The 27,059-nt window shown below is 40.5% G+C and overlaps 1 long non-coding RNA gene across 2 annotated transcripts; it reads left to right on the plus strand.

Annotated features, from left to right (window-relative positions):
* The first annotated feature begins 435 nt into the window (after positions 1 to 435).
* On the plus strand, positions 436 to 26,561 carry LOC122453904. 2 transcript variants are annotated; one of them, XR_006273217.1, is made up of 3 exons: positions 436 to 2,085; positions 2,243 to 2,439; positions 22,789 to 26,561. It is a non-coding gene; the product is annotated as an uncharacterized LOC122453904 (long non-coding RNA). The 2 variants fall into 2 exon arrangements; XR_006273218.1 differs by having other exon boundaries at positions 2,320 to 2,439.
* The last annotated feature ends 498 nt before the right edge of the window (positions 26,562 to 27,059 follow it).

Consider the following 27,059-nt stretch of genomic DNA (forward strand, 5'->3'; position numbering starts at 1 on the left):
TGTGTGAAATGAAATGATACAAATAATGTATTCATTGTGTGAGCAAAGTTTAGAAGCTTGCTGGACCATCAGTAATGTGATACTTAAATTATAATACACTCAAACAATAGAGTAAAATGGACTTACTATACTGCTTTAAGTGTAATTTTCTGGAAAGAATTCCAAGAAAAGGGAAGTTAAAAGAATAAGGCAAAGTACAGAACACTGGGTAGAATATGCCCCCATTTGTGTGTGGGGAAAATGTATGTGTGTATGCATATGTATGCATTGATTTTTATATGCATCTATTTATAGTTTATATTAAAATATATTAATATATATATTTGTGGGGCTTCCCAGGTGGCACTAGTGATAAGGAGTCTGCCTGCTGATACAGGGGATGCAGGAGATGCAGGTTCGATCCCTGGGTTGGGAAGATCCCTTGCAGTAGGAAATGGCAAACTGCTCCAGTATTCTTGCCTGGAAAATTCCATGGACAGAGGAGCCTGGTGGGCTGCAGTCCATGGGGTTGCAAAGAGTCAGACATGACTAAGCAACTGAGTATGCGTGCATACCTATATTTGTATGTCTATATACAAACTTTTAATACATTGATATATGTATGTATTTGTAAATACATAGTATACCTCTAATGATGCTTTTAAAAAAAAAATTGAGGACACTGTTAGTTCCAGAAAGGAAACTGAGTTACTGGGAGATAGAGAGTAGGTGTGACTTATTTATCTTGGTATGTACCATTTTGTATTTTGTGCAATGTACAGGTATTATGTATTAAAAAACACTAAAGAATAGAGACAATGCACGATGTTGCAGAGTCGATATGAAATCAGTTGAAAGAAGTGAATGTTTGTTAATAGCATGAGCACAAGCAGATGGAAAGAGAACTGTACTGAACAATTCTCCAAATATAGAAACCATCTAGTGGAGAAAGTCAGACAAACATGGCATGTCCAAAAATCTGTTTCCAGTTTAAAGTTTATCTTTTCATGGAGTAAGGATGTTCACATGACTCATTTCTTCATTTTTTTTGTAAAACTAAGGTAAAGGGGTTAATTTTATTGCATATGAATTAAACTTCAATTAAAAATATAATGAATTTTTAAGAGGTTAATAATGATGACTCATTCATACCATGGAATACTGCTCAGCAATAGATAGGAAGTATTGATACACACACAAGTTGGATGAATCATCCAGGCATTGTGCTTATTGAAAGAAGCCTGTCTCAAGAGGTTACATGCTGTAAGATTCCATTTATATGGCTTTCTCAGAGACAAACTGTAAAAAAAGAAGAAAGATAAGTGGTTTTCAGGGTCTGGGAGTGAGTGACTATAGAGGGATGATAGGAGAGAGTCTTTTTTGGAGGGTGGATAATGGGATAGTTCTATATCCTGGCCATGGAGGTAGTTGCATGAATCTAAACATGTGTTAAAATTCATAGAATTTTATCTCAAAAGCAAAAAATCAAAATAACTATATAATAATATATAAACTAAAAATGTTTTGGGTTAAAACACACACACACTTAAATGTGGGGGTTCTTGCAAGAGCTATCTCCAAGCTAGAGTTCATAATTTTAGCATTTAAATTTTGCTTCTATACCAAGAGTCAGCAGGGTTTGGCTGGTGATTTGATATTGCAATAATATTATCCTATTCAACATGACAACCCTAACCCGCCCCATGATTCTCTTAGAAAAAGTCAGAAAGTATTCAATAATTCGAGTCTCATCATTACAGGAATACGGTGGCTACACATCATAATTTCCCTCCCATGTGAATGCACCAGCCAAGTTGACATTGGTGGATGGTCATGACCCACCCTGTAACACAGTTTTATGGTTCACTGTTACAACACACCTTAGGTGCCAGGACGAAGATGACTCAACGGAAGTAAAGAACCAAGGAATCCAGGGCAGTGTCAGATCTGAAAAAGCAATCCCAGCACCAGTTCCTTGTCTCACATTGGCTTGGCAACTTCACGTCTCTCTAAGGAAAATCAAGTCAAACGGGCTTTCCTGAAACATGGCGTGAAACACCGCATGTCACCTTTGTTCCTGGAGGAGACACTAAAGTACTTGTTAAGGTAAACTATTACATATTCTCCCTAATTCCCACCTAAGCAGTCGGAAGTTAACTATCTTCTTGAAGACATGGAAAGAGCAAAACAGCTCCCTGGCATTCTTATATTTCCCCTGCTGGTAATTCTTTCATAGCCTACTTATTTTACACATTTCTTCTAGACTTCAACTCAAATAGCTCTAGGAAAAGCCACTTGCTATAGAGCAAAATGGGCTGATGGTTCGAATTATCCATCCAGGGGGGAAGAGATGATCCTGAAGAGAAAGCTGCATAAAGTATTTCCTGGTTGAAAAGGCTCTGGAATCACAGTCTAGAGTTTGAATCTCAACTCTGAAGTGCATCAGTTGTGTGACCTTAGGTAAGTAACCAAACTTCTCTGGCCTCAGTTTTTTCTCTTTTCATTACAGGTGCTAAAGGAGCCTACTGAACTTGGGGTAAGATTAAATCACATAATGGCTATAATGCATCTAGTAGGAGGCTTGTGTGTATGCTCGGTTGCTCAGTTGTATCCGACTCCGCAACCCCAGGGACTGTAGCCCACCAGGCTCCTCTGTCCATGGGATTCTCCAGGCAGAAATACTGGAATGGGTTGCCATTTCTTCTCCAGGAGATCTTCCCAACCCAGGGATCAAACCTGTGTTTCCTACATCTCCTGCATTGGCAGGTGGATTCTTTTCCAGTGCACCACCTGAGAAGCCCAATAAAAGGCTTAGCGAGGCTTAATGAGTATTCAGGACGTGTGAACTGTTTTCACTTGCTAAGTCATTAACATGACCAGGAAGGGGTGGGACTTTCCACATGACCAGAAAGGGGTGGGACTTTCCAGGAAGGTGTTTAAATTCCTTTTGCTGCCCAGTTTGTCTACTGTGTTTAGGGTGACCTACAACACTCCCAGGGTCTGCTGCCTGCTTCCCTGTTGGCATGGTGTCCTGTTCCCTCATGTCCTTTGGTGATCTGCCAATCAATCTGGGAATCTAATCATCCCAGAGTTGTTAGTGACTTTGACTTCTCCACTTAGAGAATGATGGCTTAAGAAGTGTACTTTAGGCTGGGAGCAGCTGGGGCCAATCAGCAGTCTTCAGGTAGCACCTCTTACCACACAAGTCAGCCCCACAGCCCGGGCTGTGACCCCTTTGTGAACTGGCCACCACCTTGCACTCCCTTCTCATGGGCCAGGGTCCTTGTACACATTGATGATACTCATCTTTCTGCTTCCTTTCCTTTTCTCTCCTTCCCTCCCAGATCAGAGTGGAATAGGGCTCATTAAAGCCTTATAGGGATAGTGCCAATGAAGAACTTTCCAGATCTGAGCTTGGTCCAGAGAAGACTCATTAATAAAGATCAACTGGGAACTTCCCTGGCAGTTCAGTGGCTAAGATTTCACCTTCCAATGCAAGGAGTGTGGGGCTCAATGCCTAGTTGGGAAGCTAAGATCCCACATGCCTTGCAACCGAAAAACCAAAATTTAAAACAGAAGCAATATTGAACAAATTCAATAAAAACTTTAAAAAGGGTCCACATCAAAAATAAAAAGAATTTTAAAAAGATTGTACATTCCGGGAGCCTATAGGTAGCTGCTGCTTCCATTGGTGTTTCCTGTTTATTGTTTCCTCATGATCTTTGAGTGGCTATCTTGCCAATTTTAGGAAGGCTAGGGAAAAAGTCCTATAAATGTTTATTTTTCTACCACATAATATATTTACTATTCAGCTTGAAATTTTGATTTTTATGTTTCTTATAAAAATATAAGTAAAATCACTACTGTTTTCAGGCCAAACATAGATTATTGTACAACAGTCTACTGTGTATAAGAATATCACACAAATTGGAAGGGTTAGTCCTAGAAGAATTTGACACAACACTATAATAACACAGTATTAATAATGGAACTAGGAATGAAAAAAGAATCCATTAAGTCTTCGGAACCTGTGAATATGTGATGGTACATAGCAAGGGGGGATGAAGGATGCAGATGGAATGAAGATTGCCAAGGGGCTGACTTCAAAGAACTGAGATTATCCTGATTATCTGGTTCAGCTGCATGAAATCACAAATCCAGGGAGGCAGGAAAGGAAGTTAGGCAGAAATTTGAAGGAGCTTTACAGGAAACCCTTCTCTTTTCAGCAGATTTCTCCAGCTATTGTCTACGTTCTCTGCCCAGACTTTCCTCACTTCTCATTCATGACTTAATCTATGATGTTTTTGCCTTCACGTTGTATTGAAATTGTGTTTCCCAAGGTCACCAATTACTTCCTTGTAGCTAAATCCAGTGACTATTTTTTGCCTTCTTCTCTCAGAGATCTCTGATAACTCCTCTGTCCTAAGATAATTTTACTTTGATTTGTGTGGTTTAACACTTCCCCACTTCTCCTTCAACCTCTCTGGATGTTCGTTTTCACTCCCATTTGAGGTCAGTGCTTCCCTTGCCTTTCCCCTAAATAATACTTATGATTGGCCTTCCACTTCTTCTACAGACAATTAAAAATTATCTACATCCACTATCTCAATGAGAAAGCATATGTTGATGACTCCTAAATATTAAATATCTTCCAGCCCAAAGTTTCCACCTGAGTTTCCAATAATCATATCCATGTGCCTTCTGAAACTTCCACTTGGTTGTTTCAAAAACACCTTCATTTTAGACTCTGATACTCCAGTATGGGTGCAGATGGTTTATTGTGGGGGAGGTGATCTCTGGAGGCCTTCTAAGGGAGTGAGAAATGAGACAGGAAAAGAAAGAGAATCAGCAGAGGATGTGTCCGTGAACAGCTATCATGGTTGATACCTGAGGCTTAGTCTCATGGGACCCTCTAGACACTGGGTGGAAAATGCCTCAGAAGTGGTGTGTAGAAAGACAAGAAAAATTCCCTTGCAGTCCAGTGGTTAGGACTCTGCAGTTTCATTGCTGAGGGCCCAAGTTCCATCTCTGATGGGGGAACTGAGATCACAAAAGCTGTGTGGTGGAGGCAAAAGGAGAAAGATAGCTGGGATTGTGATTCATCAGTTCCTGTACCTCACTGTAGGTGGTCACTCATGGGACATCAACTCCCTGGAGCTTTGGAGCTGACTACACGTGCCCTGCAGCAAAACTCACTTTAATGGGCAAGGAATGACCTCAGACAGAGAGATGCAGACGCTTTCTTCACATACACGAACTTGTTGCTGTTCAGTCACTAAGTCATGTCTGACTCTTTGTGACCCCGTGGACGTCAGGCTTTCCTTTCTTACACTATCTCCTAGAGTTTGCTCAAACTCATGTCCTTGAATCGTAGGCCTCAGAGACACGACTAGGCCATCGCCAGTGTCCACTACACACCTCAGGTCAACATGTCCCAAACTGACTTCCAGATCTTAGACTCAAATTTTGTTCTTCCTTCTAGGTCCCCTATTTCAATAGATGACCCCACTATCAACCTAGTGTCCAAGCAGAGACTTGAGCAATCTCAGTGTCAGGCTAAAGTCTCCACTCTCGTTTCCTGTACCATCCACATAATTAATCTCTGTCACCATGTCCTGTCAATTCTACCTTCTAGAATTTTCTCGAATCTGCCCTCTTGTACATTCCACAGCCAGTACATGATCTCAGAGGACCATTGTCTCTTTCTTGGATAGCTACATAGATCCTGCTTTGGAGTTTTAATCTCCTATCTCCAGACTTTGTCTTTCTCAATCTCTTTTCAACATAGCAACCGGAGTGGCCTCCAGAAACAAATTCAATCATGCCACTTTCCTGCTAAAAATTATTCAATGACTATTTCCATAAAGATAGAGGTCACACTTTGTAACATGGTTTGCTAGACTTTCCATGATGTTGCGTTTGCTTACCCCTTTAACCTCAAGCCTTTTCCTGTTCATTTATTCCCTAAAAAACATAAAAACAAAAACATTTCTCTCCTTCACCCCACATGTAACTTTATATTCTCCGTGCTTTCAAATATGCCATATGCTCTCCAGCCCCTGGGACTTTGCTCATTCCCTCATCCACTGATTAAGTCCTGTTGTTCCTGAGATCACAATTCCAGGTTGATTCTTTTAGGAAGTCTTCCCTTATTTCCTCCAGTGTAAGATTAGTTAGGGCTTCCTGGGTAGCTCAGCTGGTAAAGAATCCACCTGCAATGCGGGAGACCCCGATTCGATTCCTGGGTTGGGAATTTTCCCTGGAGAAGGGATAGGCTACCCACTCCAGTATTCTTGGGCTTCCGTGGTGGTAAAAAATGGTAAAGAATCCGTCTACAATGCCGGAGACCTGGGTTCAATCCCTGAGTTGGGAAGACTCCCCTGGAGGAGGGCATGGCAACCCGCTCCAGTATTCTTGCCTGGAGAATCCCCAGGGACAGAAGAACCTGGTGGGCTATAGTCCATGGGGTTGCAGAGTCAGACACGAATGAGCGACTAAGCACGCACACACATAAGCTTGGTACCCTATGTGTCTTCAGCTTGGTATTTCTCACACTGAATTGTAGGCTGTTTACCTGCTAGATTCAGTTCCTTCCTCCAATAATGAAAGCTCTATTAAATAGGTCTTTTAGGTGTATCTAATAGGTAGATTAGGTGTCGTCTGCACATTGCACGGTGTGGCACATAGTAGAAAATAATACATATTTGTTGAAAAACATTTCTTCATGCTATGGCAAAGGAATAAATTTGTAAACTTGGCTGGCTGTTGACTCTTTTCCAAAAGCCTGAAATCTGAGAGCCAATGCAGTCTTTGTATCTGAATGTCACATGGCAAAGAGAGGCCTCTCTTTGAAGTCAGTGCGCCCGAACAGAGTCTGCTATCAATAGACCTACCTCCCACCTGCTGCTGGAGGAATTTATCACAACTCTGAAGAGCATCCAAGAAGATATGTTTCCCAGAAAAGTCAAACCACTGATCTTTCCAGAGCCCCCCCTTTTAGGAACCCAGTACAAAATCAGTCTATTCATCTTTCTGGTAATGATTTTTTTCCCTCTTCAAAGCACTCAATTCACTTTCCATCACTGGCATGTAATCCAGAAATAATAGAGGTCAGTCTAGTACAACTCACTTCCAAAAAGGGAAAGTGCCGACACCCCAAAGAAAAGCTCTGAACTAAGTATTCCCGAAAATAAATCAGGGGATATGAAAAGGCCTATTCAGCAGATCATATCTCTTTTTATTGTTTATTATAAACATATCTCCCCAATAGAAAGAGTTAGATTTGAAAACAGCGCTCTGGGACAGTCTTGATAATTATATCATGGGATTCAAATCTGAATATTTCTTCTTATTCTGTTTTCTAATAAAATTCTACTCAGGGATGCTAATATTTAAGCCATTTTTAAAACCCCTAAACTCCCACTGTGTGGTGTGTATAGTCAAAAACAACAACCAGAGACCCTGTGAACAAGTAACATAAGTGAGAAATAAACCTTTGTTGTTTCAGCCACTAGGTTGGAAGGCTTTTGTGTGTGTGTGATTTCTTTAATTAATTTTTTATTGGCTGCTCTGGGTCTCTGTTGCCACCTGCGGGCTTAATTGCCCCATGGCATGTGGGATCCTAGTTCCCCAAGCAGGGATCAAACCCGCGTCCCCTGCAAGGCAGATTCTTAACCGCTGGGACCAACAGGGAAGTCCCTTGAGGGGGTTTTTGTTCCTACAGAAGAAGTGATTATTCCCTTTCAACCCTATGAATTCAAACCTCATTGAGAAGTGGTCACAAGAATCATACAGCTGAAAAACAAAATAATCAAAGGGACAGTTTGGAGAATGGATATTAACCAAAATTCGGTTCCCTGATGACGTTCCCTCCAGATTGACTAAACTTCAAGTCTCCTCATTCCAGCCAGATCCTGACATAGAAAGCTTATTCCATGGAACTTCAGGTCTCCTCATTCCAGCCAGATCCTGACATAAAAAGCCATGGAGAAATAGAGAGATGCTTGAGGAGAGGTGGGGCAGAGAAGCAACAATGAAGTTCAGGGGCTAAGCTGAGCGTACCGAATGCCTGCTCCCTATCACCAGGCCGGGAAGGCACCCCTCCAAGGGAAGAATTTCCACCCTTTCCCTTCCTAAGGTGGAAAAACCAACAGCTGAAATAATGGAATGTCGATCCAATTAAGCACAAAAGCTAAAGAAACTCAAAGGGCCTTCTTTCACCTAGTTTTGCAAATGACCAGTAATGGGACGTCCGTGACGGTCCAGTGGTAGAGAATCTACCTTCCAATTTCGGGGACATGGGTTTGATCCCTCGTCAGGGAACTAAGATCCCACATGCTGCAGGGCAACCACGCCTGCACACCACAAGTAGAGAAGCCCACGTACCTGAATTAGAGAACGGCTGCTCTGTGACAAAGCCTGTGTGCTGCAATGAATACCCAGCATGGCTAAATAATAATAGTAAAAAATAAAAATTATAGAACAAAGTTTCACAGTAAGGTAATATATTATAAATATATAAATAAAAATTTATTGTAGGTTGTAGATGCTAAATTCATGCAATTTGGACTGTGGGAGATAGGGGGCAAGGCCATCTATCTTCAGGGAAAGCAGGACCTTGTACTGTTTTGGGTATCGTGGGAAGCTGGGTTAAAAACAAAACAAAACTCTATCTGGGTAATAATGGGTTGATCTGAGCTCTAAAACCAGCTCTGAGGGAGAAAACGTCCCAACAGACAGCCTGGATTCCTAGATAGAGGAATGTGAAAGAAAAAGAGACAGTCCTATTATTTTGCCTCAGTAGAGAGAAAGGGCTCTGGGTCTGATCAGAGGCACATCAGCCTCAGAGATTGTAGAAGCTCATGAAAGAAGCACGTCTTTTACCCAACATTTGCCTTCCTCAATTGTTACTTCCGTCTTTTACCAAATGAACAGTGTTTATTCATTTAAATATGGGGGTAGTTTATAGGTTTTTTTTATAGAAGTATGGACTTTAGCTTTAAGTTCATAACAAAAAAATAAATTTCTGAGGACAAGGGACACCCAGTTTGAAGCAGGAAGAGAAGTATGATGCAGTGATACCTTGGAAAAAACAACTAGCTTATCCTATGATTGTCACGTGGGATGTATCAGCTGAGTAACAAATGTGTTTGATTTCCAAAACAACAAAATGCCTTCGGCCTCTGCCAAGTTGTAAAACATACACACACACTTGTAGAGAAAAGTCAAGATAGTGAGAGGTAGGTAGACAGAAAGAAGGAAGGAAGAAGGAAGGAAGGGGGAATGTTTCTCTCTCTTTTTTCTGACATTCTATAAACTATATAACAAATTGAGTCAATTTGGGTCAAATACCTTTTTTATGTGTAACAGCTAAGAAACCACGAGGTCATCATGTGAAAAGGAAGAGTCTGGCATTACATCTGAAATTGTAATTATCTTCTTTGCATGAACATTGGGAAAAGGTTTTCATATTAGTTTATTTTTGTAAAACATTCTGCTTCAGCTGATTCTAAGACATCTGAGTGAACTACACAGAAGTTAAGGGCCTGCCAGGAGAGTAAGCATACATCACTGAGATTGCTATTGAAACTTTCTTTTACATAAAACTTTTCTACTGTTTGTTCATTTCCTTCACAGTTTCTTGTTTACTATATGGAAGCCTGACTAAGCTTATTGGAAAAGTGTTCTTGGGACCTATTTTTCCCTTCTGAGGTTACCCAGTTAGTAGCTGATTATGAATGAAAGTTGTTTTTTCCCTGGAAAATATAAATAGTTTAGATGGATTAAATAATAATCCTTTAATGTTATATGGCCTTCCTTACTCTGATATGGCAGATTTCAATTTAGGTATAGTTTATAAATTTCATTAATTAGATGTTTCAGAGACATAAGAGATGTGGGTTCAATCCCAGTGTGGGGAAGATCCCTGGAGTAGGAAATGGCACTCCACTCCAGTATTCTTGCCTGGAAAACCCCATGGACAGAGGAGCCTGCCAGGCCACAAAGAGTTTGACATAGCTGAGCAGCTGAGCATAGCACAATCCACAATCTAAGATAAGAAAATTTTCATCATTCCACAAAGGTGCATCATACCTATTAGCAGTTACTTCCAACCCTCTCTCCCTCCAGCCCTTGATAATGCCTAATCTATTTTCTTTTTATTATTCTTTAAATTTATTTTTTGGCCTTGCTGCACCAAAAAATCTTAGTTCCCCAACCAAGGTCTAACCCTCACCCCCTGCATTGGAAGCACTTAACCACTGGTCGGTCAGAGAAGTCCCTAACCTGTTTTCTATCTCTATCAATTTGCCTATTCTGTACATTGCATATAAATGGACTCGTACAATATGTGATTTTTTTGAGCCTGACTTCTTTCAATTGGCATAGATTTTCAGTGGTCATTCATATCTTAGTAGTTTATTTCTTTTTATAGCTGACTAATATTCGATTATATGAATTTACCAGGGTTTCCCTTGTGGGTCAGATGGTAAAGAGTCTGCCTGCAATGTGGGAGACCCATGTTCAATCCTGGGTTGGGAAGATGCCCTGGAAAAGGAAATGGCAATCCACTCCAGTGTTCTTGCTTGGAGAATTCATGGAGAGAGGAGCCTAGTGGATGGTCCATGGGGTCGCAAAGAGTTGGACACGACTGAGTGACTAACACTTTCATTTGCATATGCCACATTTTTTCATCCATTCATTCACTGGTGAGTATTTTGATTGTATCCATTTTGAGGCTATTATGAATAATGGTACTAATGTACATTCAGGTAAAAATTTTTGTGTGAACTTACTTTTTTAATTCTTTTGAGTACATAGTTATGAGAGGAATTTCTGGTTCATATCATAACTCCATATTTAAACTTTTGAGGAACTTTCAGACTAATTTCCAAAGTGGCTACCCTACTTTAAATTCCTACCAGCATTGTATGAGGGTTCTAATTTCTCCATATCCTCAGCAAGAGAATATTATTTTCTCTATTTTTTCTTTTATGAATCCTAGAAGGTTTAAAATGGTACCTATTTTTGATTTGCATATCCCTCTTGGGCTTTCCTGGTGGCTCAGATGGTAAAGAATCTGCCTACAATGCAGGAGACCTGGGTTCTATCCCTGGGTTGGGGAGATCCCCTGGAGAAGGGCATGGCAATCCACTCCAGTATTTGGGATTTCATCATAGCTCAGTTGGTAAAGAATCTGCCTGTGATGCAGGAGACCTGGATTTGATTCCTGGGTGGGAAAGATCCCCTGGAGAAGGAAATGGCAACTCACCCCAGTATTCTTGCCTGGAGAATCCTATGGACAGAGAAGCCTGGTGGGCTACAGCACAAGAGTAGGACATGACTTAGCGACTAAACCACTGCCAACCACCATCACCACCAATCACTAATGATTTTGAGAATCCTTTCACATGCTAATTGGTCATTTGTATATCTTCTTTGGAAAAATGTCAGTTGGAGCTGTTACAACAAACAAAAATAGTTCACATAAAGTGAACTAAGTTTTCAGCTGCAGGGTAGATAGGCTTTTAGGTCTCCTACCATGACCTCTTCTGTCACTTCTGAGAAAAATCAGTCTTCTGACAACAGCATAGTTGTCACGGATCTGATGACCTATAGAGCCCAGGTGCTCTACGGTGAGGTAATAAATGTGCAGACTCCTTCACCCAGCAACTCACTCAACTTTTGTGACAGGTTAAACTTAGAGTTCTGGGAGAACTGATAGGATGCCAGTCAAGTTTGTCCTTAACCCCTCACTCATCAGTCAGTTCAGGCATGCAGTTTTTCTTCCAATGGCAGGTCAGCAAGAACTGGTTGGTGACTTCAGCTATGGGATGGACATTAGAAAGCAGAAGAGGCTTATTATCCATCATTGCAGTACTACTTGGTTGCATTTGATACTGGCAGGAATAGGGACAACTTTGTCATCTGGGTGAGGCAGTATTTTAAGACCTTCCTGTCCCTCAGCTCTTGTCCCTCAGCAATATTTTAAGATCTTCTTGTCCCTCAGATCTTATTGTTCAGTTCAGTTAGAAAACAGTACAGAATATTTCATTTTATTTTATTTTATTTACAGAATATTTTAAAAGTTTGGATGTGTAGTAAGAAAGTTAAACAGTCCTAGAATATTGAGTGGTGGATGAGCCCTACTGCAGAAAACTTTAGGGTGCCTTGAGGTGGCATAGAAGTGATTATTTTTTAGTTACTATGTCTGACTCTTTTGTGACCCTGTGGACTGTAGCTTGCCAGATTCCTCTGTCCATGGGATTTCCCAGGCAAGAATAGTAGAGTGGGTTGCTATTTCCTTCTCCAGGTGATCTTCCTGACCCAGGGATCGAACTCACATCTCCTACATTGGCAGGTGGATTCTTTACCACTGAGCCACCAAGGAAGCCTGGCATAAAAGTATCAGGGCTCATTTCAAAGGAAACAGAGGATGTAGGGAATTGTGTCCATTGTTGATTCTGTCACACACCCAGATTGCAGACCAATAAAGATCTTGTCAGGTGATCTTTACTATCCCATTGTAACTCACAAAAAGGGTAGAATAGAAAGAAAATGCTTTTAGGGGGAGGGATATTATATCCCTCAGATATTTATAGCTGTTTTATTTGTAATTGCCAAAACTTGGAACAACCAAGATGACCCTTCAGTGAAGGTGCATAAGTAACTGTGATGCACCCAGACCATCGTATATAATTCAGTGCTGAAAAGAAATGGACAATCAAGCCATGAAAGGCATGGAGGAACTGTAAACTTACTAAGTGAAAGAAGCCAATCCGAAAAGGTTACATACTATATGATCCCAACAATATGGCATTCTGGAGAAGGCAAAGCTATGATGACAGTAAAATGAGTATTTATTGCAGGAGTAGAAGGAATGAACAGGGCAGTGGACTTTAGGGCAGTGAAACTCCTGGCTTTGATACCATAGTGATGGATCCCTGTCATCAGTTTGCTCAGGTACATAGAATGTGCACCAAGATTGAACCCGAAGGTAAGCTGTGGACTCTGGGTGATATGTACCACTGGTGGGTTGTTGATAGTGGGGGAGGCTACACTCATGTGGGGGCTCAATTTTGCTGTGAACATAAAACTGCTCTAAAAAGACTAAAGTCAAAGCTTTGCCCTTGTGAAGCTGTCAGGAACTTAGCTGAGCTAAGAAAGGAAAAAACCATTGTAATAGCTTTTTAAAACAAGCCAAAAATCAGAGTGCAGCCTTTAATCACTTCTTGTGATGCTATAAGAAAGTCTAAAACTGGGAAAATTGCAGGCTTCCTCCTGTTTTATTTCCCCCACGAAATGGCATTCCGGTGAGGGTCAGGTGGATCAGTACAGACCTGGGGCTCTCCTGCAGTTTTATGGAGAAGAGGGGAGGATGGCAAAGTGAGGTGGGGCGTGCTAAGGCTACATAAGTAGGTGATACTGAGTCAGAGGAAAGAAAAAATTGTCAAGGCTCTCCCCTAAACCCATGAGGAGGTCACATTGGAGGTGCCTGCAGATCTCTGCCCAAGGCCTTAGATAAAGAAATCTAGGAATGAAGCCTTCTGGGTTAGAAGTGAAAGAGCATGACTTCCCCCAGGGGTTCTGAGTCCTTGAGACTGTGTGGGGATGGGGAAGCTCCCTCCTCCCAACCCTAGACCTTCCAGCTTAAAGCCTTTGAATTGCCTTTGGTCAGGCCTGAAATGTCACACTCAGGTTTTGAATCAGGAGAGGGACTCCTTACTAACATTGTAGACAATAAATAGTATAAGAAAGTAAAATATATGCTGTATTAGACAGTGATAAGTGCTGACAAAAAAATTAAATAATAAAGCAGGGAGGATGACTCAGGACTCTCTCTCTCTGAGCCTGCCCATGTGTCCACAGGTACTATACTCTTTTTTCCTTCTAATAAATAAGGAAAAAAATTTTTTTAAAATAAAACAGGGAGGTAGAGAGGGAGTCAATGAGAATTTGCAGGTAAGTGTGTGACAGCAATTTTATTTATTTTTTAAAATTAATTTTAAAATTTTATTTACGTATTATTTTTTGCTGCGCTGTGCACAGGCTTAGTTGTCCCATGACATATGGGATCTTCCCAGACCAGTAATCAAACCCGTGTCTCCCTGCATTGGCAGGCAGGTTCTTAACCACTGGACCACCAGGGAAGTCACTGAAAATAATTTTTATGAGAGTATAGTTGATTTACAATGTTATATATATACATATATGCAGTCTTTTTTATTTTTGTTTATTTTAAAAAATACATATGTTTATTTATTTGGCTGGGTCAATTGTCAGTTGTGACATGTAGGATCTTTCCTTGCAGCGTGCCGGCTTCTCTAGGTGTGGCACTGGAGGGCTCTAAAGGGCCCAAGCTCAGTAGTCAATGTGCAGGGCTTAATTGCCCCGAGGCATGTGGGCTCTTAGTTCCCTGACCAGGGATCAAACTCACATCCCCTGCATTGGAAGACGGATTCTTAATCCCTGGACCACCAGGGAAGTGCCAATCCACTCATTTTTAGATACTGTTCCCACATAGGTCATTAGAGTGTTGAATAGAGTTTTCTGTGCTATACAGTAAGTTCTTATTAGTTATTTATTTTATATATAATAGTGTGTATATGTTTGGTTGCTAAGTTGTGTCTGACTCTTTGTGACCCTATGGACTGTAGTCCACCAGACTCCTCTGTCGATGGGGCTTCCCAAGCAAGAATACTGGAATGGGTTGCCAATCCTTCTCCAGGGGATTTTCCCAACCCAAGGATCGAACCCATGTCTCCTACACTGGCAGCAGAGTCTTTACCACTGACCCACCAGGGAGGCCCATACGTCAATCCCAGTCTTCCAGTTTATCGCTGCCCTACCAAAACAATATCAGACAAAGGAAGATAAAGGAGGCCTCCCTGAAAAGGTGATGTTGACGGAAGACTATCAGTTGAGCCTTGCAGATACCTGGAAGAAGAGTGGGTCTTGCAGAGGGATCAGGAAGTACAAATTGCCTGAGGTGACAGTGGAAGTGTTGGAGGATACCCATTTGTCTGGAGGGAGAGGAGCAGGAGATGGGGTCATGTAACCTGAGCTAATGAGGAGTCCTAGTAGCCTCCATAAGGATTTGGATTTTTTGTGTGAGTGGAACAAGAAGCCACTAGGGATTTTGAACAGAGGAATGACATGATTTGACTCTTCTGAGGATAAATTTAGGAGGAGAGGAGGGGATATTAAGGGCAGAATTAGTGAAACCTGTTAGGCAGCTTCTATAATAATTTAGAGAAGAGATGGTGTTCACTTGAACCAGGATGATGAACTGGAAAGAGAGAGAAGTGGTTGGATTTTGTATTTAACACAGAGCTCCCATTTTATCAACTCTAAACACACCAGTTCTTCTTCACATTTTAACATATCTGAAATCAGAATGCAACTTATCTTGGGGTGGTGTATTATGATTGCTATCAGCCAGCTGGCAGTTACAATATCATTGTCAGTTAGCCAAAAACTCTCCAGTGATACCGTCTGATAATTGTCAGCATCAATTCACAGATATAGGTATGTTGTGACAAATTCTGATTTTAGGTAAGGAAGTTTTGAAGTTTAAGGTCTTTGCTCAGAAGCACATCGTAAATGTGGCTGCTCTACTTAACAATACCTTATTTGTGGTCCTCGTCCTTTTGTACCTGGACATTAACTGGGTCCAGGCTTCTCCAGGCTTCGAATGTGTCGCCTCTAAGGAGCACAGCAGGCTGCTGTCAGTTATCTTCCCCAAAATAGAAACTGACCATTTCATTCAGCGCATGTAAGTTTCTGATGCTATGGTGGTTACAGAATCCATTCCAGACTCTTCAGCTTCACACAAGACCCTAATAATCTGCCACCCATCTAATCTTTCCAGCTTTATTTCTCACAGTCCCTAGTTGGTGCTTCCTCCCCAAGCTACATTTAACTCTGTTTTCTGTGTGACCAGAACCTTGTGCCAGCTGCACCCCTCTACTCATGTTTCCTCTGCCTTTTATCCAACAGCTGTTCATCCTACAAGCTCATATGTCACCTCCTTTCCAAAACTTTCACAACTTACAGTAGTGTAAATTTACAGTAGTGTATTGCATTTTATCACATTGACTTTGCCTCACAAGAGTCTATTCATGTCCAGTCTGCTCTGGGTCATGAGAAATGCATTATCCAATTACTTATTCAGTCTCTTTTTTAATATGGAAATAAGCAATTTATATAATTGGTTAAGTCACTAGGACAGACATCACTCAGTCTCTGTTAATTCTGACTCTCCAGCAAAATTAATTATTCATCTTCTCACAAAGCATGCTGCATTAAAATGGAGGTCATCTGTTTACTCATTTATCTTTTCTGGAAGGCTATGAGTTGGGCCCCTTATTCATTTTTGTTGTTGTTATTGTTCAGTCACTAGGTCATGTCTGACTGTTCCTGACCCCATGGACTGCAAAACGCCAGGCTTACCTGTCCTTCACTATCTCCTGATTGGCTCAAACTCTTGTCAATTGAATCAGTGATGCCATCCAACCATCTCATACTCTGTACCCTCCATCTTCTCCTGCCCTCAATCCTTCCCAGAATCAGGGTCTTTTCCAATGAGTCAGCTCTTCGCATCAGGTTGCCAAAGTATTAGAGCTTCAGCTTCAGCATCAGTCCTTCCAATGAATATTCAGGGTTACTTTCCTTTCAGTTCAGTTCAGTCACTCAGTCATGTCCAACTCTTTGCGACCCCATGGACTGCAGCACGCCAGGCCTCCCTGACCATCACCAACTCCTGGAGTTTACTCAAACTCATGTCATTGAGTTGGTGATGCCATCCAAATCTCATTCTCTGTCATCCCCTTCTGCCACTTTCTGTCTTTCCCAGCATGAGGATCTTTTCAGATGAGTCAGTTCTTTGCATCAGGTGGTCAAAGTATTGGAGTTTCAACTTCAACACCAGTCCTTCCAATGAATATTCAGGACTGATTTCCTTTAGGATGGACTGGTTGGATCTCCTTGCAGTCCAAGGGACTCTCAAGAGTCTTCTCCAACACCACAGTTCAAAAGCATCAATTCTTCAGTGCTCAACTTTCTTTAAAGTCCAACTCTCACATCCATACATAACTACTGGAAAAACCATAGCTTTGACTAGACAGACCTTTGTCGGCAGAGTAATGCCTCTGCTTTATAATATGCTGTCTAGGTTGGTCATAACTTTCCTTCCAAGAAGTAAGCGTCTTTTAATTTCATGGCTGCAATCACCATCTGCAGTGATTTTGGAACCCCCCAAAATAAAGTCTGCCACTGTCTCTACTGTTTCCCCATCTATTTGCCATGAGGTGATGGGACCAGATGCCATGATCTTAGTTTTCTGAATGTTGAACTTTAAGCCAACTTTTTCACTGTCCTCTTTCACTTTCATCAAGAAGCTCTTTACTTTCTCTTCACTTTCTGCCGTAAGGGTGGTGTCATCTGCATATCTGAGATTATTGATATTTCTCCCAGCAATCTTGATTCCAGCTTGTGCTTCCTCCAGCCCAGCATTTCTCATGATGTACTCTGCATATGAGTTAAATAAACAGGGTGATAATATACAGCCTTGACGTACTCCTTTTCGTTCGTCTCGTCAAGGCTATGGTTTTTCCAGTGGTCAAGTATGGATGTGAGAGTTGGACTGTGAAGAAAGCTGAGTACTGAAGAATTGATGCTTTAGAACTGTGGTGTTGGAGAAGACTCTTGAGAGTCCCTTGGACTGCAAGGAGATCCATCTGGTCCATCCTAAAGGAAATCAGTCCTGGGTGTTCGTTGGAAGGACTGATGCTGAAGCTGAAACTGCAGTACTTTGGCCACCTCATTCGAGGAGTTGACTCATTGGAAAAGACCCTGATGCTGGGAGGGATTGGGGCAAGAGGAGAAGGGGACGACAGGATGAGATGGCTGGATGGCATCACTGACTTGATGGACATGGGTTTGGGTAAACTCCAGGAGTTGGTGATGGACAGGGAGGCCTGGCATGCTGCGATTCATGGGGTCGCAAAGAGTCGGATATGACTGAATGACTGAACTGAACTGAACTGAGAGTCTATACGTGCATTAATTTTCAAATTAGCAGGATCAACATGAGATGTATAGTATACTCAGAGAACCTGTTCTAATCTCCCCTTTCTTTCTTCCCCTTCTTACTGGTGGATTTGATTCATGCTTCATGAGAAATAGAAGTAAATGGACACTTTCTCATTTTCCTTTCACTGTGTCTCTGCAGCCTCTTGAATCAGGACCCACTGTCTTTCATCCGCTATCATAAGAGGAAACATCCCTGTTCCTAGATAAAGCCAACCCTTTCCTTGTGCTCTGTGCCTCATCCCCTTTCACTTTCTCAAAGACTTTACTCCCACAAATAGACGTCCCTTTCCTGAATTATCAGTTTACCTCTTTCTAGGGGGTTGATTCCTTCAGCCAACAAACCTGCTGTTGACCTCCCATTCCTATCTAGCTGCTACCCCATTTTCCTGCTCTCTCACAGAAAAACTTCTCAAATGAATGCCTTTCCCCACTGCATCACCTATTTTCAGTCCATTTCATGTAGGCCTTTGTCCTCCCCACTACATATGAAACTTCTAAAAGATTCATCAGTAACCTCCATGTTACCAAACTCAGTGGTCACATTTTGCCTTCATCTATATAACAATTCAGTGGCATTTGTCCCAAGTGACCATGATCTCCTCGAAACTTTTCTTGGCTTCTGTGATACCCTGCATGCATGTGTACGTGCTAAGTCATGGTATGTTTTTTCAGTCATGTTCAACTCTTTGCCACCCTATGGACGGTAGCCCTCCAGGCTCCTCTGTCCATGGGGTTCTCTAAGCAAGAATACTGAAATGGGTTGCATGGCCTCCTCCAGGTGATCTGGGAGGACACCTCAATCCTAGGGATTGAACCCATGTGTCTTATGACTCCTGCATTGGCAGGCAGGTTCTTTATCACTAGCACCATGCGGGAAGCTGCTTTGTGATACCCTACTCCCCTGATTTTCCTATATCACTGCCCAGTGACTATTATAGACTGGTAACTTCAAGGTGTATATATCCAAATCTAACCTTCCCCAGGATCCCAACTTGTATATCTAAATGCAATTCGGCATCTCCACTTGGATGTCTCTTGAGCATCTCATATCCATTTATTATGATCACCTTTACATGTAAATAAATACACATTTAGGATCCTTTTGCTCTTCACTCTGCTTAATGCTCTCTTCCCTCATGTTTTCTCTTTGTTTCCTGCTCCTTCTCCTAAACCAGTCCCCAGTAGTTTAGATCCCTTGGTGATTCCATAGCACCCAGTAGTTTTCCTTTGTGGCAATTAGCACGCTTACAGTCAATTAGTCAAATATATGGTTATGTGTTTAATGTCAATCTTGTGCCTTTAGCCTTTAAAATCTCTGAAGCCACAGGTTTTCCATGTTGTCCACTATCTCTTCAGGGGTCAACTCAGTGCTTGAGCATATTAGGGCCACTATAAATATACTTATTTCTTATCTTTTGTACATCTAGGTTTTTCCTATTTTTCACCACTACAAGCAGTTCTACAGTGAACTTTCATGTAGCTAAATCTTTGACACGTCTTTAATCATGTGCTTAAAAAAAAATCCCTAGAAATAGAATCATTGGTTTTATAATGAGATGCAGATTTTCAAGGCTTTTTGCTAAGGGTGATAGTCTGAAAAATAGCCATCATTAACTTCTCCTCGCCCTGTACAAGCATGCCACTCATCCGTCAATAAGTGGTGTCTCTAGAGAACAGACTTATGGTTGACAAGGAGGGGAAGGAAGGGTTAGGAGGGAATGGAGAGGGAGGCTGGGGTTAGCAGATGCAAGCAGTTACATACAGAATGGATAATCAACAAGGTCCTGCAGGACAGCATGAGGATCTGTATTCAATGTCATATAATAAGCCATCATGGAAAAGAATATAAAAAAGAGCATATGTATGTGTGTAACTGAATCACTTTGCTCTACAGCAGAAATTAATACAACGTTGTAGATCAACTATACTTCAATAATAAATAAAAGTTAAATTTTAAAAAAGTGATGTCTCAGGACTTCCCTCATCATCCAGTGGTTAAGAAACTGCCTTGCAATGTAGGGGATGTGGGTTCAATCCCTGGTCAGGGAACTAAGATCCCATAAGCCTCAAAGTAGTCAAGCTCATGTGCTGCAACTATTGAGGCCTGCTTGCTCTAGAGCCCATGTGCCACAGCGAGACATCCCATGCTGCAATGAAAGATCCCACATGGATGTTTTAAGAGAACAGCATGTATATTATCTATAGGGAAACAGATCACCAGCCCAGGTGGGATGCATGAGACAAGTGCTCGGGCCTGGTGCACTGGGAAGACCCAGAGGAATCGGGTGGAGAGGGAGGTGGGAGGGGGGATCGGGATAGCGAACACATGTAACTCCATGGCTGATTCATGTCAATGTATGACAAAACCCACTGCAATGTTGTGAAGTAATTAGCCTCCAACTAATAAAAATAAATGAAAAAAAAAAGAAAGATCCCACACGATGCAACAAAGATCACACACACACACACAAAATGACATCTCCTTTCCTTATCCTTGAGTGACTTACTTTGACCTTCAGAATGCAGTGAAAATAGAATTTCCAGGTAAAATACAAGATGCTCAGTAAAATTAGACTGTCAAATAAACAGAAAAGTGGGACATACTTATACTAAAATATTGTTTGTGATCTGACATTCAAGTTTAACTGGGTATTCTGTACCTTTTTATTGATGTGTAGCTGATGTATAAAATATTATCGTCATGTGTACAACATAATGACTCAATATTTTTGCAGATGATGCTCAGTTGTAAGTTATTACAAGACAATGGCTATAATTCCCTGTGCTATACAATATATTCTTGTTGCTTATCTATTTTACGCACAGTAGTTTGCATATGTTAATCCCATATTCCTCATGTGTCTCTCCTCTCTCTCCCTCCCCACTTCAGTAACCACAAGTTGGTTTTCTGTATCTGTTTGTGTTTCTGTTTTGCACATACGTTAATTTGTATTATTTCTTAGGTTCCACATATAAGTGATATCCTATAGTATTTATCTTTCCCTGTCTGATTTATTTCACTAACATAACATATTCTCTAGGTCCAGCCACATTGCTACAAATGGCAGAAGCCATTCTTATGACTGAGTAAATCTTCTTAATCCGTTTGTCTGTTGATGGACACCTGGGTTGCATCCATGTCCTGGCTGCTATAAATAGTGTTGCAATGAACATTGGGGTGCATGTATATTTTTTAATTAGTATTTTCATTTTTTTGAGATATATACTCAAGAGTAGAATTGCTGGGTCATATGGAAGTCCTATTTTGGGGTTTTTGAGGATGCTCCATACTGTTTTCCACAGTAGCTACACCAACGTACTTTCCCACCAATAGTTTACAAAGGTTCCCATTTCCCATTTCCTTATTAATATGTTATTTGTAGACTTTTTGATGATAGCCATTCTGACAGGTATAAAGTTATATCCCATTGTGATTTGTGTTTAAGAATCAGTGATGTTGAGCATCTTTTCATGAGGCATTCTGTATTTTTACTTGCTAAATATGGAAACACTAGGTATGAAGACACTTGCTATTCCAGGCCTAGCCTTTTTTTTAAAATTATTTTTTAATTGGAGGAAAATTGCCTTACAATGTGGTGTCGATTTTTGCTATATAACAATGCGAATCAGCAGACCTAGCCTTTGAGAGACATAGCAGTTTCTTCTGTTGCTCTCTAGAAACCAGCTAGCATTCTGTAAAGAGCTTTGCCCTAGACTCCTGAATGAAGAGAGGTCAGCTAGAGAAGCCAGGGGGATAAGTCACTTGATATGTTTCAGCCCTAGCGGAGCTCCCAGGCCCAGAGCTGGGTGGGGGTGGGGTATAGAGGATTTCTTATCTTATGTCCAGGTAGATTTCAGAATTGCTATAAACCTGTTCTCTGTGTTGTTGAATAAGAGCATCATGGTGACTTTCCTGTCCACTTCTCACCACGGAATGCCTGGTAGGGGTGGAAGAGTGGAGGCGAGTTGGGAAAGTTCACAGTTCACAGCTTTCTAGGCCCAGAGGAGCTGCAGTCACATCTGAGCATGATTCAGGTCATGAAATATCGAACTTTTAAAAAATTCAATTTTAAAGTGGGTGTTTATTTTATTATTTAAAACATTTTTTTAAACTTTTAATTTTATACTGGAATATAGTTGATTAAGGGGCTTCGCAGGTGGTTCAGTGGTAAAGAATCTGCCTGGCAAGCAGGAGACACAGGTTTGATCCTTGGGTAGGGAAGATTCCCTGGAGAAGGAAATAGAAACCCACTCCAGTATTCTTGCCTGGGAAATCCCATGGACAGAGGGGCCTGGCAGTCTATAGTCCATGGGGTCAAAAAGAGTTGAATACAACTTAGCAACTAAACAACAACAATAGTTGATTAATAATGTTGTGTTAACTTTAGGGGTACAGCAAAATGATTCAGATATACATATACACCTATCTATTCTTTTTCAAATTCTTTTTTCCCATTTAGGTTGTTACAGAATATTGAGCAGAATTCCCTGGGCTATATAGTAGGTTTTTGTTAGTTAGAAATATTGAACTTTGAGGCTGATGCTTTCTTGGAATGAGACTTTGAGATATCTTGGGAGGTGGTCTGTTTTGTTTTGTTTTGCGTGAGAAAGAATATAAATAATTTGTGGCCAGAGGGAAGACTCTGTTGGATTAAATATGGTCACAAATTCTTTGTCACTCCTCAGATCAAGAGGTAAAATTTGTTTCTTCTTCCACAGGGACTCTGGGCTGGATTTGTGACTCGCTTGAAGAAACAGAATGTGATGGATGTGAAGCTGTGTGACTTTCAGCTTTTTGAAAAATAATTAAAAGTCCTAATTTAGAGCATTTGCCAATTTCCAAGAATCCACCTGAAATGCAGAAGACACAGGAGATGTAGGTTTGATCCCTGGGTCAGGAAGATCCCCTGTATAGGAAATGGCAACACACTCCAGTATGCCTGCCTGAAAAATCCTGTGGACAAAGGAGCCTGGTGGGCTATGGTCCGAAGGGTTGCAAAGATTTGGACAGAACTGAATAACTGAGCACATAGTATAAGTACTGCCAGCATGACTGATTTCGAGCTACCAGTGTGATACCACAGAGCATGTAGTTGGAAAGAGACAGGCATAAATGACCAATGGGCTCCAGCATAGCATCGCTTCCAGACTTACTCCTTAGGAGATCTGTCAGCTTCCATTTTTGCTTTCTTGGAATCCAGCTGACATGAAGGATCCTTGGGCTAGGCTCTTGAATGATGAGAGGCCACATGGAAAGAAAGGCCATGTGGAGAAGAAAAGAAGCCTTAGGCGATCCATCCCTGGCTGGGCTCCCAGCTGAATGCAGCTGCACGCGTGGCCTCAGCCAACATTCCATGACATGTAAGACCATGCAGCCAACTCACAGAAATGTGAGACACAATACATTGTTGTAGACTTAAGCCACTACATTTTGGGATATTTTAATTAGTCAGCAATAGGTAACTGGACACATGTATTGCCAAGCCATTGTAAAACAATTTTTTACATTTTACTCCTATGTTAGCAATGTGGTTCAGCTGGTAAAGAATCCATCTGCAATGCGGGAGACCTGGGATCAATCCCTGGATTGGGAAGATCCCCTGGAGAAGGGAAAGGCTACCCACTCCAATATTTTGGCCTGGAGAATTCCATGGACTGTATGGTCCGTGGGGTCTCACAGAGTCAGACATGTCTAAGCAACTTTCATTTTCACTAGCAATGTACAAGAGTGCCTTGTTCTTTGCACATCAGCCTGTACTTTGCATTATCATCACCAGGTTGATACATTAAAAATGTACTTTGCAGTTTAGCTTGTATTCTTTGAAAATGAATTTGAACAGTTTTTCAGATGCTTATTGGCCATAAATTGGCTGTGCTCTCTGTCCATTTTTCTGTTGATTTGTAAGGGCTCTTTATATTTTAATAGGGCTTCTCAGGTGGCTCAATGGTAAATTATCTGCCTGCAGTGTGGAAGACACAGGTTTGATACCTGGGTCAGGAATATCCCCTGGAGAAGGAAACCCACTGTAGTATTGTTGCCTGGGAAATACCAAGGGCAGAGCAGCCTGGCAGGCTATAGCGCATGGGATCACAAAAGAATCAGACATGACTTAGCGAATAAACAAAAACAATATAGTTGGCTAACAATTTCGTGTATAGTGAAAACAAATGGACGATATTTTGCAATGTATGTGGCTACCTGGTTTGCTTGTATGCTCTTTGCAGTAAAAAGCTTAAACTATGTGTATGAAAAAATGATGCCTATGGCAATTTTCTGCAAGTTTCTTATAACATGATCATTTTCAGTTTTGGCTTATTTGTTTTTTTTTAGTATTTCTCACTGTATTCTAATATTTCCCCTGGATTTCTTATTAGTGATTTTATTCAAATGAAATCTTCAGCTGAAACCTAGTACAAAATACACTCTCTCCATTCCACTTCTCATTCCAATTTAAACAACACTGGCTTAGGCCACTGCGGTAGGTTAATTCTTCAGCCATCCTTGTATTAAACACTATGGAAAACCTTTGCATAAACAGCGTGCCAATTTTAATGTCACAAATTTGAAAGTGTGATTTTAAAATGTTATCAGTTTGCACAAATTTTGAATAGTATGAATTTTTCAAAACTAAAAAATATTTTAAAATTGTGTTGGATTCTGGAACAAAAATAGGAGCATGATGGGAAAATTAATGAAATCTGAGTAAAATCTTAAATTCAGTGAATAGTACCCATGTTAGTTTCTTAGTTCTGACAAATGTACTATAGTAACGTTAGGTGTTAATGATAGGGAAAACTGGGTAAGGGGTATAAGGAAACTCTATACTATCTTTGCAAAACTTTTCTATAAATCTAAAATAATTTCCAAAGAAAAAGTCTAGTTTTGAAAAGAAAAACACTAAAAATTTACCCTAAGAAATGCTCTGTAATGTTGTAGGATTATTTATTATTATTATTATTATTATTATTACGAGAATACTATTTCTTACATTATATTGTTCTTTGGGGGGGAATAATCTATCTAGAATTATGCAAGTTTTGACTTATGTGATCTTTTTAACATCTTTATCCCATGGATATAGTTCACTGCCATATAAACTGTATAGTTAAATCCCATTTTGAAAATTGAAATAGGAAAAATTGAAGATGTAAGCCTTCAATTTTTAAGCTAAAAGAACTTTCTTCTCCCAATTAAGAGTCAAAAACAGAACTAAAACTCTCTCTCTTCCAATTTCTGACATTAGAATTGTGGCAGGAAAACCTTATCATTCTGTGTGATCTCTGGACAAGTATGTGATTAAAGACATGACATTAAGTGTGGAATCTGGAAGCTAGGTCATCAGGTAAGGCTTGATCTATACTCTGAGGCAGAAATGTAAGCATGGAAATTCAAACCTTGCAGGCATAACTTTTATTAGAAATTTGTTTTTTGTCCATGCAATTGGTAGGATTTCCCACCTTCTCCCTCCCACATTTCTGTGTTCTCTTCCATCACAGCAAGTGTCTTGGGAGTGGGGTGTTTTAGTTTGTCATCATTTCACATTCCTTTTCAGGTTTCTTTGCAGATTAAAAAAAAAATACCTTTTAATAGATTTCACAGTTGTAAAAGAAATTCCAACAATTTGAATTCTAGATGTTGCAGGATTTACATTTCCTACTGTTTTCCTCTATATTTTAAGTATATCCCTTGAAATCCTTTGATACACTCCCCTCTGCCTCATTTCTTATAATACCCTCTCTCTGATACTGAATGGCTTTTGGATAAACAGTGTGTTGATATTTCACACTGATATGAATTAGCAAATTTGAAACAGTGAGCAGTGAGAAATATTATTAAGGTCTCACTTTATGCATATCCATTGAAATAAGTTGAATTCCCCTCACTAAAAATTGTTGATTGTGCATTAAACAGTAAGTTGGATGTAAGAAATGCATTTCATTTGCCTAGGTTTACATGCCCTCAAACTATTATTTCCCTCATTACATTTATTCTTCAGGAAAAAATCTATCTTGATGTCTTACGCATGTTTTGAGTTACATGAGGTTTTCAGGAGTTGTTCCCAGAGTGACTCTCCAGTGACTTAGATGATCCAGCTCCTCTGCTGTGAATCTGTTTATTATTTTTGCTGATTGTTAATGATAAAAGTTACTGATTGCTTAATCCTGTACTAGGGACTATGTTGATTATCTGTGTACTCCACAATATGTATTACTCCGTTATTTAAGAAGCAGATATCATTATATCATCTCCATTATGTAAATGAAAATTTTCATGCTTGGAAAATTTATGTAACTTGCCTTAAGGGAATATCTGTGGATTCCAAAAGTCTGGAATAAGATTTCTTTGTCAATGCCAAGATTTTTGCTAACCAATTTAGTATGAAATATTTGCCACACTTCCCTCTGTTACTTTAGTCCTGTAGAAAGGTAGGTAGATTTTGTTTCTGTGATCATGGTCTTTCAACTTTTTAAAAAATCAAGTAATTTATTCATTTCTGGCTGCACTGGGTCTTCATTGCTGTGGGCAGGCTTTCTCTAGTTGCAGTATTCAGGCTTCTCATTGTAGTGGCTTCTCTTGTTGTGGCACATGGACTCTAGACACGCAGGCTTCAGCAGTTGTGGTACGCAGGCTCAGTAGTTGTGCACAGGCTTAGCTGCCTCTTGGCATGTGCAATCCTCCCTGGCCAAGGATTGAACCAGTGTCCCCTGCATTGCCAGGAGGATTTTTATCCACTGCACCACCAGGGAAGTCCAGTAAATTTTTTTTTATTCAATTTTTTTTTTTTTGACTACAAAATATGTGGAATTTTAGTTCCCCAAACCGGGATCAAGCCAGTGCCCACTGCATTAGAAGAATGGAGTCCTAACAGCTGGAGCACCAGAGAAGTCCCTGAAATTTTTTAAATGACTGTTTTCTAATCCCAAAAGAAGCATTGTGCTCCCAAGTTCTTGAAGATTATTATAAGTCGCAGTTATAGACATACGAAGTA

The sequence above is a fragment of the Cervus canadensis genome, chromosome 15, assembly GCF_019320065.1.
Source record: "Cervus canadensis isolate Bull #8, Minnesota chromosome 15, ASM1932006v1, whole genome shotgun sequence".
Taxonomy (NCBI): domain Eukaryota; kingdom Metazoa; phylum Chordata; class Mammalia; order Artiodactyla; family Cervidae; genus Cervus; species Cervus canadensis.